This window comes from Marmota monax, unplaced genomic scaffold, assembly GCF_021218885.2.
Source record: "Marmota monax isolate L192 unplaced genomic scaffold, Marmota_monax_Labrador192_F-V1.1 WCK01_AAM20220418_F8-fsc00160, whole genome shotgun sequence".
Taxonomy (NCBI): domain Eukaryota; kingdom Metazoa; phylum Chordata; class Mammalia; order Rodentia; family Sciuridae; genus Marmota; species Marmota monax.
The window spans coordinates 1,492,501-1,498,686 of record NW_026694183.1 but is presented as its reverse complement, the minus strand read 5'-3'; positions in this window follow the sequence as shown (position 1 = coordinate 1,498,686).

The following is a 6,186-nucleotide window of genomic DNA, read 5'->3' as shown; positions in this document are numbered from 1 at the left end:
CTGGCCACCTGGCTCCTCAGCCACCTGTCATGCTGCCCCACCTGTCCCCTCTGTCAGCCACCCCAGGCCCCAGGCTGACGAGGCAGTTAGCTCTCTTTGTCCCAGCCCAACTGGGACTTCTGACTTCCGGCTTGTGGGAAGGGGACGAGGAAGATGAGGTGGGGCTCTCTAATCCCCAGGAGCTCTTTCTAGCTGACAGGTGACTCCTCGGAACCAAGGGGACAGGGCGGAAGGAACCAGGGTGGGAAGACCCGGCCCCTCCTCTCCACACCAGCTCGCAGCCGCTGATGACTCAAAGCACCGGCTCCTGGAGCTGGGTTCTAATCCCCACTCTCCAGTGACAAAGAACCGGGAGGGTGGGGCTGCCTGGAACCTGTGGGCAACGAGGCAGGAGGAAGGGGAGGCTGTGGAACCCGAATTCCAGGGCAGAGAGCACCCCAGAAAGAGAAGGGGGTGTTGCCAAACAGGTGTCCAGGGAGAGGCAGGGAGGCTCCCCAACTGTGTCCTGTCGGATTCTAAATTCAGGGTTCATTCTGGTTACCCCAGGACCCTTACCTTCCTGCTTTTTATTTTTACTTTTTGGTCCTGGGGATTAAACCCAGGGGCACTCAACCACTGAGCCACATCCCCAGCACCTTTTTATATTTTATTTAGAAACAGGCTCTCACTGAGTTGCTTAGCGCCTTGCCGTTGCTGAGGCTGGCTTTGAACTCGAGATCCTCCTGTCTCAGCCTCCTGAGCTGCTGGGATTACAGGTGTGCACCACCACACCCAGCACCATCCCCTCCTACTCTGTCTGCCTCTCTCTCCTTTCTGTCCCCGTAGCTCCTCGCACCTCCCACCTGGACACTCAGCCTCTAATCTCCCCCCTCTCCAGTCCACCTCCTACATGTGGATGGCTCTGTCTACACCCAGAGCTGACCTGCTCACAACCCTCTTGTGGCACCCCCCCGCATATCCCAGAACAAAGTCCTGGCCCTCCAGCACAGATCTCCAGGTCCCACAAGACCCACATGCAGCCCCCTCTTGGCTCTCTGCCCCCAGCTTGGCCTTTTGGGAACTAGAAATGCCTGGATTCTTGGTCCCCAGCCCAAGGTGCCTTTCCCTGCACCGCGAGGCCCCTTCCTGATCTCCTCATCATAGGAAGGAGCCCTGAAGCCCCCCGACCTCTCCAGGCTGGTCAAGTGCCTGTGTGTCCCCCTGGGAACCCACAGAGGGACCTGCCAAGAGCAGAGCGAGGCAGGAATGCTACCTGTGGTGTCCCTGTGTCCCTGGCATGGGCCTGGGGTACGTGTTTCTCGGTGGATGAGCAGATGCAGGCTCAGAGTGTGCCTTGCCCAACCCCCTTTGACACCCCACTCACTGGTTGTGAGCACCTCTCAGTGCACGATGGACCCCTACACCCCAAATTTTGTTCAATTGCAGGGACTAACAGTGCCCTGCACCCCCAAGAGGGTCAGTGATGCCTGGCATTCTCATGACGAGGTTTCCTGCGGGGAGGAGGCAGAGGTCCCCACCTGGTCCAAAAACATCCTGAGATAGAACGGAAGGGCCGGCCGGGTGAGGGGTCCCGTGCCCAGCCAGGGCGCGTGTGGGCTGAAGGAGCACCGAGGTTTTCCCATATATGGGGAAGAAGGGAAAAGGGAAAGGAAGACTTCAAAGTTATCAGAGGTCAGACATCAAAACGGAATCCAGCGTTTTATGAGGATCCACCCCCGAGCTGGGTGGATGAGTCACGGGGACCGTGTTTCCTAGACCTGCATGTGGATGTGAATGGGCCCGAAGCCCGAGTTCAGTAAAGGAAAGTCTACCCCGTCCAATGCCTTGTCCCAGAGCCACACTCAACATTCCAAAGGAATAAAATGTGTGCCCTGGTCATTGTCAGCCACCTGTGGAACCCTGAAGAGGAAAAGGAGTGTTTTGTCAAGGATGGCAGAGAGGTGTGGATTTGATCAATAGTTGGTACCTGTGAAAGAAGAGATTTCCAGAGTCTTCCCCCACAGGGCTAATGGCAACTCTGGAGAAGGAATTGCTGGGTCAGGACCTAAGGGCCAGGTCACTGGCAGCGGCTCAAGCACCTTTAAGAACATGCTCCTGCTGTGGATTGCTGGCAAAATCATCCTGAAGCTCATCCTGTCCCGTTCTCCCTCAGGGACACTCTGGGCAAGGGATGAGAGGCAGCCGTTCCCTAGAAGGCTCCAACCTGTGTGTTGGTGGTACTGCCACCCACGCAGTCCCATTGCCATTCACTCCAGCACCACTGCATCTGCAAGGAATGGTGGCTAGGGGGAGTCACCCTTTCCTGCAGGTGGGACGTGCCAGCGCCCTCAGACTCAGCTCCGTCCTGGCTAAGGAGGCCTCACAGCCATGCTGGATGTGTGGGCTGCTGCTTCCAGGGTTAAAGGCTTAAGCCATTATTGGCAGACAGTTCAGAGGTCACAGGCTCTGAGTCTGTGTTTCCTGGAAACCCAGCATGGGACCAGGAAGTGCCTCTCTCACTCAGGGCAAATGGCCTGAATCCAAAAGGACAGTCAAAAGCCCAGAGGCAACTGTGGCCCTCACAGTGGTCCAGACCCAGGAAGCCTGAGAAGCTGCCAAAGCCTGCCCGGTGAGGGAGACTCTGGGCGCTGGTGGGAGCCCGCCGTGTTGGGGTGGCCAGATTCCAGAGCCTTGGTTGGAGGCCTCCCTCCATTCAAGGCGGCTTGCTCTCCAACTAATGGCAAGAGTGGGCTTAAGTGAATTTTTTAGACGAGGAATACATTGCTTCCAACCCACTGCAGCCTGAAACATTATGTGTGTGTTTGGCGCTGTGGGTGCTCAGAGGCTCAGTAGCTATTTCTTGACAGTGCCAAGGCAGAGGGGTTCTGGTTACAACTGAATAATTTTCAGAAATTCAGCCTTGTACTCTGTGTGGCCAACCCCCTCCCCTGTACACGAGCTCTTTATGTGAAGGAGTGTGTCGGACAGATCCCCGGGACAGGGGCCACATCACCAGTGTGATGTTGTACCTGTGTGCCAACAGCCTGATGGCCTATCTCTGCTTCTGGGAAGAGTTGGATGTGGTGAGTGTCATGCCGTGGAGAGGCTCAGAACTCCATGTCTTCAAGCCCGAACTTTGGCTGCTGAGCACCGTCCTGCGTCACTTAGCCATGGGGATATGTCCTTGGAAATGCATTTGTTTTTGTCATTGTGCACACATGGTAAAACTCACTCACTACCTCAGTGGTCTAGGTCAGTGACTCCACATGGCCTCTTAATGCCATCGAGTCATGGAATATGGGAGATGGAGGTGTTCTGTTTCACAGTTAATATTCTTTTTTTGGCGGGGCGGTACTGGGGATTAAGCATAGGGGCATTCTGCCACTGAGCCACATCCCAGCCCTATTTTGTATTTTATTTAGAGACAGAGTCTCACTGAGTTGCTTAGTGCCTTGCTTTTGCTGAGGCTGGCTTTGAGCTCGTGATCCTCCTGCCTTAGCCTCCCGAGCCAATGGGATTATAGGCTTGTGCCACCATGCCTGGCTGTTTCACAGTAAGTGAAAAAAAAAAATATATATATATATATTTAATATTTGTTTAATTTTTTAGTTGTAGGTGGAAACAATATCTTTATTTTATTTTTTTTGATGCTGGGGTTTGAATGCAGTGCCTCACGTGTGCTAGGTGAGTGCTCTACCACTGAGCCACAATCCCATCTCCACAGTAAATAGTCTTTATAAGCAGAAGGCATGCACTCTAATAATCATTAAAAAGTTGGGCTAGGGTGCTTGCCTAGCATATGTGAGGCACTGGGTTCGATCCCCAGCACCACATAAAAATAAACAAATAAAAAATAAAGATATTGTGTCCATCTATAACTAAAAAATACTAAAAAAATAAAAGTTTATACAAACATGAACCAGCATCATAGCCATGTGTCCTCATGATCAAGTACATTGTCCCGAGCCATCCATGGGCTGTGTGTGTGAGCTGTGCACATTTGAGTGTATGGTCTGTCATTGTGCCCCGATTGGACTGTTCCACACAAAAGTGCCTGTCGTCTCGCTCTGCCTGTGACCCACACAGCACCTGAGATGGGTGTAGCTTGCCAAGGGTCAGTCAATCTGCTGACCACAAGACATCACCAAGCAAGACTCCACCCTTCAAAACCCTACCCCTTGCCTTATTTGGGTGGAATATTCTATGGAATGTCTTCTCCCCAGTAAATAGGGGGGTTCCAGGGGTGCTGCTCTCTCTCTTGCCTCGCTTGCTCCTCTTGCCCTTCGGCCCAGGAACTGACCCCCTGAGGTCGCAGAGCCGTCCCTGACTCCCGAAAAAGGTACTTTGGGTTTGTGTGGTCTTTTCATTGCCAGCCCGATTCGCACGGAGCGACCCTGACTCCATCGCCTGCCCGGGACGTGGGCACCGTACATGATACTTCATCATCAAGTGCATGACGTGATTGTAGGTGCCACCTTTGATACTCTGCGAGTGCAGTTGGTCCGTTGGCACCAACAGCACCGGGAACCTTGAGGAGCGTGTGGCACCTTGCCGTCACTAGGCGATGGGAATTCTTGAGCTCCGTTTTAATCTTAGGGACCACCAGTGCACACGCGGGCCATCGCTGACTGAAGTCTCCTCATGTGGTCTGTGAGCTCCGCTGAGCTGAAGGAGGCTGGCCTCTGAAGCAAGAAGTTCTCCCCGGAATTTTTCCCTCCTCCTTCCTCCTCCCACTTCTTTCCCAGAGTGGCTCCTCGAAACCGGAACTTCTCTCCCCCAAAGCAAGTCACTCCACCTAGAAATGTCACTCTCTGACCTGTCTCTAACTCCCTGAAGACCCTCCAGGGACAGGCCCTGCCTCCCCATGGACAGAGGAATGGCACACAGAGGCCCAGAAGGAGCTGAACAAATGGGCCGAGCACGTGTCCCCTCCGGGATCCTGACCTCAGGTCAGGCTCTTTGGTCCAGCTGCGTTCCTACCCAATCCCTTCTGCACCCAGCCGGAGCGCAGAGGTACGGCTCCCCTGGGGCTTCGGGCCTTCATTTCTGAAGACTCCGTGTTTCACCAAACTTGGTTAAGTGCACGAATTCCGCTGCTCTTGGGCTAACCCGTCTTTTGTTACAGACTTGTGAGCTGCAGACCCTGAAATGGGCGGGGGGAGGCATTCACCATTTTGCCCCGACATCTGCACACCGTGTGTGAGGCAGGCTGCGGGTACCCGGGCAGCTGGGCAGGCAGACTGTGTCCTTTTGGAACAACAGAACAAAATGAGCAGAGCAGCCAAGTCTGCACAGGAGCCAGCGACGACGGATGGAATGGAACAATGTAGTGCAGTGACCCTGGGTGGGGACCTTAACAGGCGGCCCACATAGAGACTATTGCAACCCCCCCTCCCCCCCGAGAATGAATGAGCTGTTAAAGGGAGAAGCATTGAGGACAGCCACCCGTCCTCTAAATGGGGCTGGTATGATAGGTTTACATCCTTGAAGGAAATTGTTTTTTGGGGGGCTGGATGCAGTGGTATGTGCCTGTAATCCCAGTGACTCAGGAGGCTGAGGCAGGAGGATCGCAAGTTCAAAACCAGCCTTAGCAACTTAGCGATGTCCTAAGCAACTTAGCGAGACCCTGTCTCTAAATAAAAGGTAAAAATATGTGGCTCAGTGGTTAAGGGTCCCTGGGTTCAATCCCTGGTACAATAAATAGATAAATTAAATTAAATTAAAAAAAATAGTTGTCAAATAAACTGCACGCACTTATGGGGTGCTCCATGATGCAGGGCTGTGGGTGTAGCTCACAGGGGAGCACTGGGGTTCATCCCTGGCCTATGGTGGGGGAAAAGAAAGAAGTACGTGTACCTGGGGAATGGCTGAGTCAAGCTAGTTACCCGGCGCCTTGCCTCGCATGCTTGCCATGTTTCTGTGATGAGAGCGCCACACTCTCCTCCTCGGTCTTCTCAAGTGTGCAACACATTGTTTTACGTTGGTCACCATGTTGTAAAATAGACCCCTTGAACTTTTTCCTCTTGTCTTAAAAAAAATTGTTTTTTCTGACTATTGGATACACTTCGGGGTGGGGTGTCTCCTCTCCACTCTATTCATATTTACACTTTTTGTGTGTGTGTGAGCCTCAAGTCAGTATTCCTGGGGTCAGCTCTCCCACCTTGTGCCACGGCACTGTGGGGTTATTGGGTTTGGGGACTCCAGGCT